At 45.5% G+C, this 15,359-nt stretch overlaps 2 non-coding genes across 2 annotated transcripts; both read right to left on the reverse strand.

Annotated features, from left to right (window-relative positions):
* Window positions 1-9,151: 9,151 nt before the first annotated feature.
* On the reverse strand, window positions 9,152-9,314 carry LOC119454723 (U1 spliceosomal RNA). Its single transcript, XR_005192653.1, has one exon. It is a non-coding gene; the product is annotated as a U1 spliceosomal RNA (small nuclear RNA).
* A 303-nt stretch (window positions 9,315-9,617) lies between these two features.
* LOC119454720 (U1 spliceosomal RNA) lies at window positions 9,618-9,780 on the reverse strand. The gene has a single exon (XR_005192650.1). It is a non-coding gene; the product is annotated as a U1 spliceosomal RNA (small nuclear RNA).
* Between the last annotated feature and the right edge of the window lie 5,579 nt (window positions 9,781-15,359).

Consider the following 15,359-nt stretch of genomic DNA (forward strand, 5'->3'; position numbering starts at 1 on the left):
GAACCCATTTCTATATGGGAGTAGGCAAGAGAGAAAGGTCCTTTGCGTTGCTGGTTGGGCAAAGAAAGAATGCCTCTGTGCACGAAGAGCAGGTCACGTTCTTGTACTACAGATTCTTTGCTTCTATTTCGGCTGCTACTATGTCGTTTTAAAGAATTCTTGTGGTAGAATACTCCTTGGAAGACACTTTACAACTTTTCTAGTATAACTAAAATTTTTCACAGGGCCCTGGCAAACGGTCCTCTTAAATTTCTGAGGGCCCATCAAGGGGTTGTACAAATTAGATGAGTTGTTTCTATGTAAACCTCACATTGACAAGCTTTGCAAAAATCGCGGCAAGGCTTGTTATATTCTGCTCAAGAGCCGAAATTGTTTTGATACAGAAACCCTTTGAGAAATTTATTTCAGCTTGTTCCACAGCCAACTGTGGTACTGTGTTACATCTCTGGGCCATTCATACATTGAGCCATTTATAAAACTTCATAAGAGGGCTGTCCACTTTATGACTTCCTCACAATACAATGCTAACACGACACCGCTCTTTCAACACGTACACATTTTACCGTTTACTTCATTACTAAATTTTTAAACTCTTGTAATGGTTAATAGTAGCATCGTTACTGACTACCCACTCTCTGCTACCAACTTTACCGAATCAGGACGCTGAACACGCAGTGCACTAAAACAAAATTTTCTGGTTCCAAAGGCTTGTAATATGTGTAGTAAACGGAGAATTTGAAGTGTTGGAGTAGTCGAGAGGAACGTTCAGCCCACGTAAGTTAGAAATGCAGCTAATTTTCAGAGATAATTAAAACTGCATTTTCGTGATCTTCTTTCGTACGTTTATTAATACGTTCGCCGCTTCCTTTTTCTTTTTTCTGGTGCATTTTCCTTTACTTGTAGATGTTCAATGATACCGTTTGCATTTTGAAGATTCTTTGTATTGTATTCTCTACTTCTTCTAATGTAAACTGCATATTGTTGCTGAGTTTAAGTACATGTGTCTGTGCTAAATTAATTGCTTTGCTTCCTCTACATTTGTTATGGATTGCAACTGGCCTCGAGCTAGGGATCCCAATGTATTTGTTCACATTATGTTTTACTCTGTACTGTACGCAAGAAATAAAGTTTAATTCAAGGAAACATTTTTCTCACAGGGCCCCCTAGCATGGAGCTGCAGCCCCCTTAGCCCATAGGTTAATCTGGCCCCAGTAGTAACTAGTATCACGAATGCAAGTTTTGGCTTGCCATCCCTTTTATCAGGTTAACATTGATTTGCACAGCAGAAATCCTACCATTCATTGCATGCAGAAAACAGCCTTAGATCAAAGGACGCAAGTAACTTGTGTCCTCAAGAATCTAAACCTTGTTTGGGGTTTTCTGGAATGAAAGCAGTTTAGGTGCCTTAGTCTGGAACTATTTTGCTTGACTGCAGCATTTATCATGGATGCGAAGTGGATGTTGTGACAGAAAGCCAGTGTGCACATACAAGAAAAAGTACTGCAGTGCCGCTCAAAAGTTTTCTAGGTGTATTGTGCAAAACCACAATTAATGTACGAGAATGACATGACAGTGGTCATAACTTAAAGCAACGGTTCATTACAGATGGGGTACACATGTATCGTCACATAAACATGATGGTGCAAGCTTGACATATAAGTGATAGTCCTTTTTAAGATACAAGTGGCATGGTGACATACCGGGAATCAATGCATGTTATTTCTTTATTCCCAAAATTATCAGCTGTACAATACTTGTGCCCCGATACAATGACGTATCACTGAATCACAGATGTCACATCCTATCTGCCCTGTGAAATACTTTGCCGCATGAAATGGAAATCTCATTGACATAATCAGTTAGAGATTTTGCATTAGTTTTATGCTGTTTCTTACAGTCTTGTCTTTCATGAGTACTTGCATAATATGGAAAAGGATACCTTGATATTCTAAATGTTATCTATATATGACCACAGAACTATTATTTTTTCCTAATCAGAGGAGGCTCTCGTGTCATTATATTAATTGAACTTCTTTAACAATGAATACGCGACAGGTACTTGCATGTGAACAAGTGTATGTAGCCTCCCAAAGGCAAGCACGTTGACGAAAGTATCTTTCAGTCATATTGGCAACAAAACTTTCCCATAGGCTTTTTTTCACGCGAAAGGTGACCACACATTTCTTGACCTAGCAGACTGATCTTTTATGCTACAAGTCTGTGCTGTTTTCCTTGCAACGAGTAGTTTTATATATGTCTATGACACGTAGGTCCTTCATCGGCTATTCTTTTTTTTTCTACAACTTTGATGTTATCTTGGGAACAATATATTGCACGTTTTTGAAAGCTAGCCATTCAGAGGTCATTCTTTCTTGAAAAGCTTTGCAGCCAGGCTCTAAAGTTGTTGATAGACTGTTTATGTCGATTTTTTACGTAACAATTAGTAGTCTTGCATTTAAAACTTATCCTTTGTGCCCAATATTTAGCTCTCTTTTTGCACTAGTTAAGGTGTGGTACCTAATTTTTTTATATGAAAATAAATATTGTTACTACAGGTACGTGTGTCGTCGTATGACTATTGAATATTTGATAAATAATATTTTATTCAATTCGTATTTGAAAATGTTTCCATTTGCCCACCTTTACTTCTTGTACAATGCACAAAGAGGCGCGCAAGCCATAGTGGTCTTTTTGCTGCATGTAATAGTGGCAAAAAGCAGCTTCTCACAGGGAACTTGATTGTGTTGTCTTGTGTATTGTTCTTCTGCCATATGTATTCTGAATTGATAATTATATCACAGACAGATATATAACCTCTCAATGGAACAGACATTTATTTGATACACATGAACTCGCACCCTGTTCAGCTGGCTTTCAGTTACGCTGATTGTGGCCAGCCTCTATAGAGTATATCTGCAATGTGGTATGAGGGTATGTGTGCAGTGCTACTGTTAAGCCAACTATTGTTCTCACAGCAATGTATTGAGTAAGGTTATTGCATAATTATTATTAACAAAAGACAGCATTAGCCCAGGTTTTAAGGGTGAGAAAATGCTTGGTGCACTTCACCAAGCATACAGACAGCATATAATGTGACTACATACCAAGTGCTAGTTTGTATTTACAAAGTGTTTACAAAATGGGGAAGGTGGCAGTGAGACTCCTTGGGGAAGCAACACTTCAGTTGTACTGATGGTACGGCGTGACCGTATAATTTTCTTATTGCTTGGTTAAAAATATGGTGGGTTACAACCTATGAAATGCCACACCAGCAAGGCTGAACATCCATCCTTACTTTTCAGTGGCTTAAATAAGCCACTGTGGTGTTGAGCCTGTGTTGTTGAGATTCCGAAATATCGCATCGTGTGCCACGTTGTCAAATGCCCCCTTCAGGTCTAGCGCGAGAATGGCCCGTGGGGTGTGTCAGGGATGACAATCTCCTTCTTCAATTGCATTAGCACGTCCTGGGTCTCAAGATGTCGTATAAAGCCAAACATGGGGTCTGGCATTTGCTGGGTTTCGTCCAGGTGTTGTTGGAGGCATTTCAGTACTATCCTTTTCATGATTATGCTTATGCATGATGTGAGGGATATCAGCCACAGGTTGTCAATGTGCGGGGACTTGCCCGGTTTGGGGATAAAGCGTACTTCAGCTGTTTTTCATTCTTGTGATAGCTTGTGTGATGTCCAAAAGTCATTGAAGGGGTCTAGAAGCGTCTCTAGGGCCTGATCTTCGAGGTTAGCTAAGAGTTTGTAAGTATTCTGGTCGGGCCCGGGGGCACTGCTTCGCCGGCTTTTTTCATCAATGGAACAACGACATAACACAGAATGAACAAACACGAGTGCTGTGTGACACTGTCATATTCCATCATGTAATCAATTGTACGCTCACTTTTAACTGGGCAGCTACTAAAAAAAACGTGAGTAAGTAAATCAACAAGCCGTAGTTGAATATTCACTCGTGTGCTCGGTGATGAAGAGAAGAGACTTGTCGATCTACACAGCTGTATTCCGCGATAATAGAACCATCTGTATAAGAGTATGTTAATATGCAGGGCGTTCATTTTAAAGTTTTACGGAATTTTTAAAAATCGCTTGTGGCAGGTAGCATAATTCTTATCGTTGAGCTGGGTTATTCGATGAGGTGGACATTAGTAGCACAAAAAATCGAAACACATATTCAAGTAACAAAAATTGACTAATGAACTTCTTAGTTAATTACTTTACGACACTATTGCAATTTAGAAATTATAGCCAGTTAGTTTGCAAGACACATCCACTTGAAATGAATTTCCAGGATGACACCAGCTTTGAGATATTATTTTCCAAAGTGTGGGACGAAATACATGGGCGTTCCAGTTACTTTCGTGCTTCAATGTATAAAACAGCATTTTGGTAAAAAAAATAAGTGGAACAACAGTGCATTTTTAGGGCGAGTTTGGTGGCACATATCTCCAAACTGGCGTCATTCTGGAAATTCATCCCAAGTGGATATGCCTGACAAGCTCACCGGCTCCAATTCGTAAATCACAATATGTGCCGTAAAGTAATTAACTAAGAAGTTGATTAGTCATTTTTAATTAGTTCAATATGGGATTTCTCGTGTTACTAATGTCCGCCTCATCGAATAACCCAGCTCAACGATAAGAATTATGCTACCTGCCACAGAGGATTTCTAAAAAAATTTGGAAACTTATAAATGAACACCCTGTATAACGCTGCGGCGCTTCAGCGTGCTACGCTGTTGCTGCGACAAATCCCTTGTTCATTGGCTTAAAAACGCACGCGCGGTCTTGCAAGCTTTCGCTAGCACATCTACAAAAAATGCGCCGTCACGCCGCACACAACCGAGTACATAGCGATGTATCTTGTTACAACAGTATGCGGTAGCAATGATTATAAAAAAGAAAGAAAGGAAAACGAAAGAAAAGGCGCAGGTAAGATCACTGCATAGTGTTCGAGAGGTGGCTCAGCGCGCCAACGCAACACATGCAGTCAACAGAGTATGACAGTGCAAGAGTTGCGTTTTCGCCGTGACGCGGAAGCTTGAACCCACGCCGACAAAAATATGCCAATGTCGTCTGCTGTTGACGATAGTTGCCGACTTAGCACATCTTTGCCCCGCCTCTCGGTTGCCAGCTCTTAACATACGTCGCGTCCCCAAATCGGAGTGCGGATGCCGGCACATGCGAACCGCTCGAGCTCACTAATCAGAAAATTACCTAATAAGGAAACAAACGTAATAACAAAATCCTGGCTCGGGCCAAAATTTTGCTGGTCGCCAGCACACACAAACGCTGCGACCGCGCTGTTGCATGTTGCCAGTCGCTGGTTATCTGTTTTGCCAGCCAGAGGGCGCATGCGTACGGCACCGCTCGCGCCGGTCCCAGCGTGAATCGAACTTTGTGCCCGGTTGCTCCAACCGCCACTGAACCGCCAGCATGTGGTGCGGCGATGGGCGGCTCGAGCGTGTACAGGGAGCGAAAGCGCCGCCCGTGGGCGCAACATGTGAAGCGACTAAATAAATATATAGCATGCCAAAAAAGGAAATAGCCTAAAACACATTTCATTTCTACACATAATTTGGCTATGGTGTTGGGCTGTTGAGCTCGAGGTCGCGGGATCGATTCCCGGCCACGGTAGCCGCATTTCGATGGGGGCGAAATGCGAAAGCAACCGTGTACTTAGATTTAGGCGCACGCTAAAGAACCCCAGGTGGTCCAAATTTCCGGAGTCCCCCACTACGGCGTGCCTCATAATCAGATCGTGGTTTTGGCATGTAAAACCCCATAATTTAATTAATTATTTTTTTTTAATTTCTACACATAATTTAATCACATTATTGCTACGTAGGTTGAAAAGATAGAGCCACACATGCAAAGGTTACTGAATTTTCCTTTGGCGGCAAGTGTCATGGCGACGCTTTATTGCCAATACCGAAACTATAACCCCACTGGTAGAAACGCGATCCTGCTTAAGCCCGGCGCACGAGCGCGTGCTCGGGCCTGCGATGGAAGCCTGAACTATAGGTCAACAAAAACACGTTTTGGGGCTAGTATGTGATGCATTATATTTTCTTTCTTATATACGAAGGTAATCCAGCGCTACTTTTTCAAGACGAGCACACACAAAGACATGACAGGACGGGCGCTCACTCCAACTACGTTTATTGAAAGACACATTTATGAAGAATGAAGGCACTGAGCGCATGCGCATTCATGACTGCAGGAAAAACATACACACACAAAAAATAGTACATTAAGGTGAACATACTGCACATTATCTCGCTTTGTTTAATAATCTCAATTCACTAGCACGCAGTGAGACTGATGCGGTGCTGACGCACGTGTCACCTCTCTGCGTGATAAAAAAGGCTACTGATATATCTCCCGATCTAATCTGTCCTTACTTCTTGTTAGAACTTGGATTTCTCCAAGTCGTGGCTCACAGTTTTGATCGCTTAGATCTTTGCACGAGTGGCAATGGGTGGATAGATTCTGAATTGTGGTAGATTCTACTGTTCTTTTTTTTTTTTTGCGTGTGTGTATAGGTTTTTCCTGCAGTCATGAACGCGCATGCGCTCAGTGCCTTCATTCTACACAAATGTAACGTGTGTGTCTTTCACTAAGTATAGTTGTAGTCAGCGCCCGTCCTGTCATGTATTTCTGTGCCCTCGTCTTGAAAAGTAGCGCTGGATTACTTTCGTGAGAAAGAAGAGATAATAAAGTATTAAAGAGCCCGTATTCACAAACGGAACTTACCCTTAACTTATGACTTAAGTAGCCGGTCGATGCTTAACGCGTTTCATAGGTAAATCTTGTACTTAAGGTAAACTTTAATCGACACTTGAGTGCCGGAAAGTAAAATACAGCCACTATCGCTACTCTCGCCTAGCAAGCAAGATGACCGACTGCTACGGCAGCCTCGCCGACTTTGCCGATTTCGCCGGACGTGTGCACGATATTTTTTTTTGTCTTTTTTCCATCGTCCGCGCGGGTTGAAAACCCCCAACACACACACACATTTTCTATACACAAACACCGCACGTTTTCCGCAACAAAACCAAAAAAAAAGTCGGGATGGCGACACACACAAGCGCAATGGCTGACATAATCAATGTGAACTTGTTTGCCAGACGAGTTTGAGTAAAGCGCTAAAACCAAATAGTTCTTTGTATCTTACTCAGCAGAATGCGCGTGCAAGCACTGCAACCTTTATAGCCGCATTACTCTGGTGCAAAAAAAAATTTTTTTTATGACTGAGCCGATCGTACACGTAAATTATTTACGCATCCTCGACACCAGACGACATACTTGACCCGAAAGTGTTACCTACTGCTACGAAAAGTGTCGTTTTTGAAGTACTCTCCTAAAACTTTCCTAACACTTGTAATTTTCCCGCTCTTATTGACGCCCTACTTAAGTTTCATTTGTGAATACGGCCCTAGGTGTTCTGCAGTGAAGCGAGCGCCTTCCGCCGCTATCTGATAATTTTTTACTGCGAAGCTGTTTCTGCGGACCCTGTGCCGTCGTTGTCGGTTCGCTAAAAACCACGTGACCTAGCGGGAGAGGAAAGGAAAAGAAGAGCTCAACCCTGTGAGAATGCTGTGAGAGGGTGCAGATGAAAAGGAGAACGGGGAGGGGGGTTGACGTAAGTCGCGCTGTCCAACACTCGCGTTGGACGGGAGATTGTGAGACGCGCCAACCAATGGCGGTGTAGGAAAAAAGTAGGGCAACCGAGGAGTGGGGTGTCAGAGGAGTTCGCGTTACCGTTGGTTGTACATACGGGGCTTTGGTCAAGGACTCTTGTCTGGGAACGTCGTAGAAAAAAATTACACCATCTTCCCGTAGGGGAACCCTGAGTTGTATGCGAAGCAGCCATGGGGTCGACTCAAGTTCCCATTAGTTTTCAGTTCGTCGTTTCCGTTAGGTTGAGGTACGTAGCTACCGTTATATTTAGCGTTTGGTTTCCATGGTAACTACCAAACTTTTCACTACAGTGGCGCGCCCCAGCGGAGTATGCAGCGCCTACCGTCGCGCCTCTAACTTAAGCGCGGAGCCGCAGGTGTTGCCATTCGTTGCGCAATCCGGAGAGGAGAGGAGCGTCGGAGAGGAGAGGATGAATGCCGAGAGGAGAGATGAGACAAGGAGAGGAGCGGGAGCAGGATGCGCATGCGCAGTGCGGGTGTGGACGCCGCACGGCGGATGGATGGAGGGAGGGAGGGAGGGAGAGAGTGACATAGCCCAGACAATAAGCTGCTTCGCATCTAAAAGCGCGAGGAACGCGGTAGGAACGCCTCCGCCCGTGGACGCCGACGCGTCCCATCCCCCGCAAGTAGCGCCGTTCGGGCCAGTCAAGCGGCCGCGAATACAACTACAGCTCGGACGCTCGCTCCCATTGCAGCCGGCCTGACGCGGCAGGCGGTACCTTTTCTTTAAAAGGATGGTCACCACGCGAAGCACGCAAAACCGAAAATGAGGTGAAAGAATGGTGAAACAAAACATTTACCACAGCCGCTCGATTCAGCGGCCGTGCATTTCGAACTTTGACTGCTTTGACTTGCATGGTGTAACGAAACATTTACCACAGCTCCTGTGAGACACTTGAACATCTCGTTTTAGAGTGTCCCGCATTCGTTGCGCAGCGCGCATGGCTAATTAAGGAATATTGGCCTGCAATGTGCGACCCTTGACGATTGCCTCTTTCCAAGAGGGTGCGCGTCCCGACGTGACCAGGCCCATCGAGCCCTGCTAACTTTTCTTAAGGACACTGACTTGGCCTCCCGTTTATAGACATTATTTATTATTGTTTTGTTCTGTGTGTGTCTCCGTCATTTCCTCTTTTCTTTCCTCATGTTTTCATTTCCTCTATTCCCTCCTCCTGAAAGAGTAGGCAGGCGTTGTGCCCCTCTCAGTGGCAGTTGTCAGCTTGCTCCCTCCCTATTTCCTTCGTGTCCTTGTGTTATATTTACACAAACCAAATAATAATAATTACCACAGCCGCTCGATTCAGCGGCCGTGCATTTGGAACTTTGACTGCTTTGACTTGCATAGTGTAACACTGGGTGTAAGTAACACATCTTCGCTGTTCGACCATCTTTACGGAGTGGAAAGGGCGGTGATTTCTTCCGCCAATTTTTTATTTGAACATGGAAGGGGCTGGCGCGCACGCCGAGCCCCACTACCAAAAATTACATGTCCCATCTGCTCCGGTTTGGGGTAGTGGCGTGCTTCAACCAACCGCAGTGCAATGGTACGGCCTCGACACGGGGCGCCGACCACAATGATCATCGGAAGCCCGACACCAGGTAAGTATGCGAAGGAACGTGTCGGCATAACAGGCCATTGTAAAGAGCGCACCATATGAAGCGGCTAGTCTAGAGTACTCTACATGAAACAGAAATCTCTGCTAAGCAATGTAAACACGCTAAGTTTCCTACTGCAACACAGAAGCCCTCCACCCATATAACTGTAAACCTAGCAGGCATTAATTCCGAATTGCAATGGCTACATTATCCAAATTATGAGAAAGCGTCCTACTCCCAAGCACTGAAGCGCGGTCACAACAGGGGTCGCTGCATGAAAACTGACACAGATCTCACTTTTGATTTGCGCATGGAAGGGGCTGGCGCGCACGCCGAGCCCCACTACCAAAAATTACATGTCCCATCTGCCCCGGTTTGGGGTAGTGGCGTGCTTCAGCCAACCGCAGTGCAATGGTAAGGCCTCGGCACGGGGCGCCGACCGCAATGATCATCGGAAGCCCGACACCAGGTAAGTATGCGAAGGAACGCGTCGGCATAACAGGCCATTGTAAAGAGCGCACCATATGAAGCGGCTAGTCTAGAGTACTCTACATGAAACAGAAATCTCTGCTAAGCAATGTAAACACGCTAAGTTTCCTACTGCAACACAGAAGCCCTCCACCCGTACAAATATAATCCTAGTTTGCATAGTTTTTAGTTGTAATTGCCGTAATAGGCAAAACTGTGAGAAACTATCGGGCGACATTTGCCTCGGCCGAGCGTTAGCTGCTTGCCGAGATGGAGACAATACGACGGCGGCGGTGATGGCATGGCGACGAATGAAATGACGGCTACGCATGATGACGTCAACATGACCAGAGGCGTCACGATGATGTCCGTACGACGACGATGCAATGACGATGGCTACATGATGTCAATGGAATAACAACGGCTGCATCACGACTACGGGGGGACGAGAATAGGTTGACGGCAAATGCATCATGTCATGATGGCGTACCGTCGGCGACATGACAGCGAAGGAATAACGATTACGGAAGGAAGACAGCGAACGATGACATGACGGCGGTGGCGTGTTTGAGTTTGAGCTCACGTCGGCGCTTACAAATACATCCCTCACCACTCCGGGCCGCCTATAGCTTTGCATTGTCTTAGGCACCGGGTTGCACTGTATCTCCGGCAGCGGCCCATGGTGCAAAGCAACAGCCAGCACCCGCATTAGAGTCAGGAGGCGAGAGAAGCTTCCATTTAATAAAGAATGCAATAAATAAAGAAATATGCGCATTCAACGCACATTCTGGAATGTATGTGAAGCGAAGCTTTCGTGAAGAGGTCAATGAAGTTTTATAACTTTGCCCATTTGTCGGTGAGAACGCGCATCGGCGATGAGCTAAATCGCTAGAAGCCAGCAACGCAGCCCTACTATGACGTCAGAACGCGCAGCCGGGCGCTGGCGTCGGTATAATCGGCTCAGCATGCAGAAACATGCGTCGGATATAACAGAGAACGTACAAGGTCTTCAAAGTTGAAATAAATGTAATTTTATTTCAAACGCAAGCTCTGCTGGCACAGGCAGTTTACGCGCTTTGGCGGACACAACTTTCGCCAGCAATTGCAGTCATCAAACGCACGTAATAACAAAAACTTATTAATTTACTTTTATATGCCACGATTGCAGTATATGGTTATATTTGAAACGTTGAGACATTCGGATTTCAAGACAGCTCTTCTTTGTTTACTTATCCTGCATAGAGCGCCTATGTTCCGAGATTTTCGTAATCAAGTTTGACGCTTAGTCGGCTAATTTCACAGTCGGGGGCGTTTCTCTCTACTCAACGCCAAGCCCCTATTGTGACGTAGCTCACTGCGAGTGGCACATCGATTTCAAGCCGGGCGAAGCTGAAAGTGAAGAGATAATATAAGAAAAAGTGGCAGAGCGATACAGCTAACCCACTCTGTACTAACCGGACTACTCACTTCTCCAAGCTCCCACAATACTGCACGTATCTAACCATACTAAGTATGAGTAATCACTGTTTTGGAGCTTGTGGCATATATCATCATCAGATATAAGCTTGTGCCAGGAACGTATATGGAAGTGGCAAAGATTGATAGCGACTTCTAAACGCGAAGCAATTTCCGGTGCCCGCGTAGAAGACTTTCAACTTATCGCATCTTGCCGTTCTTCGTATCTTTATTATTTTTTTTACAGCTTAGCTCCCGAGTCCCTTTAATCAACGACTACGTTCGCTAAACCGTGTGGAAGGCTAAAGAAAACTAAAAGGATGCAAATTTTCAGTCCTAATTACTGTCGAACGCACGCGAAGATTTCTTTGTGTATTTGAATACTCACTTATAGACAGTGTCCTCGCGTTCACACCGCCTTTGGAATATTCGGTTACTTTTACTCGTCGTCTGTCCGAGATAATCGAAACAGACGACAAGTGTGAGAAGAAAGAGCCAGGACATTACCTGCAAAAAAAAAAAGGAAATCTGTCTTCTTTTGTAAGTGCATAATATTCAGGAGATGGTGGCGTCTTTCAGTTGCGCAGGCTACTTTTTAAAACAGAAAATATGACACAAAAGAAGTTGAAATGTGAAGTCAGGTCTCTTAAGTACACTAAAAACACGCAGGGAAACAGTTTCTTTTGGTATAAAGAGAAGGAGGTATGCCTGGCTGAGAGAACCAACTCGACACTTGATAAGCGATTCCTGGTATGAACTGTCGTACCAAGGAACGTGCGATCGTAACAGTTTTCTAAAAATATTCATCTGCACACCGCAAAATTACTTACACCCTTAAAAGCGAATAAGGGTGTAAATTGGTCTCTAACTCACACGCTATATACCAAAGGTGTATGGGGTGCGAGTTATAGGCAGTGCCCCCCCCCCCCCCCCCCCGCCCTATTTTTTTATCTCCCCGATGCACCCCGGCAACAGCGGCGACGAACACGGTGAAGCAGACGACATTATGAAGCCGACGACAGCGCTCCTGTCAAGGCGCGTTCGAGCTAAAAATAAAGCCTTTCACTACGTCTTTTGTATACTTCGTTTTTCACGCAATTTCTTCGCGAGCGGCCGAAGCCGACTGCGCGCCAGGAATAAGAGCTGTGCGCTTTCCTTACACATTATCTGAGCCAAACCGTGGCCGCTTTCTTCCCACACTTGACGTCACCGACTTCCCCGCTTCTTTTCTTCGCCGTCGGCGTGTCGCGAGCAATCTCGCCCGCCTTTCGGAACCCAGCGGGATTGGAATTTCATTAAGAGAGGATCTAAAACCTTGAGCAACACGACGACGGGCCTCACTAATGATAAAGCGTGTTCCTCCCTTCTGCTCTTTGCTTCACATTTCTTTTTATTTCGTTTCTCTCGCTTGATAGGTGTCTTACAGCCCTTTTTGATAATGTAACTTTTTTTTTTAATTTACGCTTTATTCGATAAAACAGCACTTCGTTGTCGCGTGGCGTTCTCTGATGCCTTTAGGCTCGCCTGAAGGTATCTTCTATCGACTCGCGACGATTGCCAACGAACTTCTTTATCTTAACTTTATCTTCTTTTTCTTCTCCTTGTGTGCGTGAAGCACTTCAGTACATCCAATGCCCATGTTTTTAATGCGTGCTCATCACAGTTACCGAAACCGCCGCGGATAGTTAGTCCCCTTTACCTTCACATCAAATGCATTCCTCGTATTCCATATGCTATACAACACTAGTCATGTTGTTGCAGCTATTCACTCATATCTGGCCTTCTCGCCGTTAAACGTCACATACCGCAACCAGCACCAGAACAGACGTTCTTCTCTCAAATATTGTCATCGTTCCTACAATGTCAAGTTCCGAGCTTTGGAAGTTGCGTGAGGGGAAAAAATGTGGAGGACGCTTAAGCTTCGCCTTTAAGAGTGGAACGCGATAGCATTCAAAGATCATTGAATGCTTGTCAGGCTTCCCGGCTACTGCAGTTTTCTTTTTTTCTCCACCCTCGACTCTGTGCGCCGCTGCCGTTTTACGCTGCTGAGGAGGCGAGCGCCATCTGGATGGTGTTTTTGCAATTAACATACCCGGGTGTGCCGCTGTTGGTATGGTAGAAGTGCTGAAAAAGGGGTTTGTGTTCCTCGTAACAGAATTATGTTTTGTCGTACATTGAAATTACAATTCGACGCTATCATGCCTCTAGGTTGTGGCTAAGTCGTACTCTACAAATTTTCACAGATTTTACTTTGAAAAATTCAATTGGTTCACTAACGCCATGCGCCTCGCGGAGGGCCTGAGTGCTACGTCCGGGTGGTTCGGGACGATTTTCTCAGCCGCGGACACCGGCGCCGACGCCGGATTTTCTGCGACACGGGGCCCTTAACGCTGTCGCGTTAAAATTACGGCAGAACTCATCTCACGATGACTTTCGGGGGTAATGCGAATAGCGTTCGAGCAGTGTAGCGACAGTACATATTCCTCAAGTCACGTTTAACACGTCCATCGTCGTAATTCTGAGACTTTTGTTTGCTTCCGCTGTGTGCTACGTACTCCGATATCGTCCTATTTTGCTATGGCGCTCGCTCGGCATGACGACGGCTGTATGACGCGGACGCAGTGACGATGAATTTACGAAAATTAACGATAATGATCAAACGACAAAGGCATATAACGCGAAGCTATACGATGATAATGATGCGAACGATCGCGACGGCATCCGGACAACTGTATGACGAAGATGCTGTGACTGTATACGATGGCATGTCAACGGCACGAGGACAGAGGGATGACGACGAGTGTGTGATGACAATGGCGTGACGATGTCTCGTATCACAAAACCTGTTCGCGCGTGCGAACGTACGAACGACATGCCGTGATTTACATTAGGCGTACAAAGTAAAGCGTGGCTACGTTTTCTTGTGCGCAGGCAACCTTTCCGTCGAGTTTTCAAGCTTCCTGCTCAGCCGCCATCTTGTTAGGACAGCAAAGAAGCCTGCATCTATAGTGAACCAGAATACTATACCTGCGTAGTTCCTTACTTCGATGCTGTCTTCGCGAAGCTGTCTTCTTTGAAGTCTTGGAGGAGACCTAAGATGACCGCTGTCCTCTTAGCCATCTAGTTTGCCGTCTACAGAGAGTATTGGAACACAGCATATGCATGAAACGGACGCCAAAGCACTGCTTCTCGTTTGCCATCTATACGCGGACCATAAAACCAGCGTAATCGACCGCAGGCTACAGACATTCGGATTACTATGCTAAACGTACGGTATACTTTTGCTATTTTCAAATCAACCGCAGCAGCAACAACGACGGCGAAAGAAGAAGCGCTTGTCCGGATAACTTTCCCGTCATTCAGTTGGCATATCGAAACGGCGCGAGGCCCGCCCATCGCGTGACAAACCGCCTCAAACCGCTAGACGAAGCTGTGATGCGAGTTATATTAAGTTATATGCGAGCCTCGACCTGAACCTACTTCCACAATTGCTGCATTTTTTTTTTTTTTTTTTTGCGACTCGCCTCCTACGCGCAGCTTCCGTGACAATGACCATTCCGGGAACAGACAAAAAAAAAGAAAAATTATTTATGCTACCTCTGAAAGCAAAGTTCGGTGATGCTTCTCCGCACGTACACGGTATAAATGCCACCATGCAGGACGGCCACATGTTTGCGTTCCCGAAACGTTCCGCGGCAGTTGATCGTTCAACAGCAGCTTTCTATGGGATTGGGTGTATAGCACGCCGACATAGTTATCAGCTTTCACATAAATCATCGTCCTCGGGCTAGTGCATTTGCATGCGACAAAATTGATCGCCCAGAGCGAATGCAGTCAACGGTTCGGCGTGACTTAACTATCGTGGACAGTTGAAACGCGAACACCTTATGATAGTAACCATAGAGAACGCGTATACTTTCGTTTCCGCTTCTGCCAACGCGTGTTTTTTCGGCGGTATTTCGGCCTCGTACGCTTAGTGCGAGGACTTTTCGCGCCGCCGCCTCGTCGCCGCTTTGTCATCGCGTCATCGCCATGTCTTCTTGTCACCGTCTTGCCGCCGTCACGTCACCGTTGCGCAGTTACCACCGTGCTTGTCCTCGGGCCATCGATACCACTCTTTTCGGCAGCACTCG

Source organism: Dermacentor silvarum, chromosome 5, assembly GCF_013339745.2.
Source record: "Dermacentor silvarum isolate Dsil-2018 chromosome 5, BIME_Dsil_1.4, whole genome shotgun sequence".
NCBI lineage: Eukaryota > Metazoa > Arthropoda > Arachnida > Ixodida > Ixodidae > Dermacentor > Dermacentor silvarum.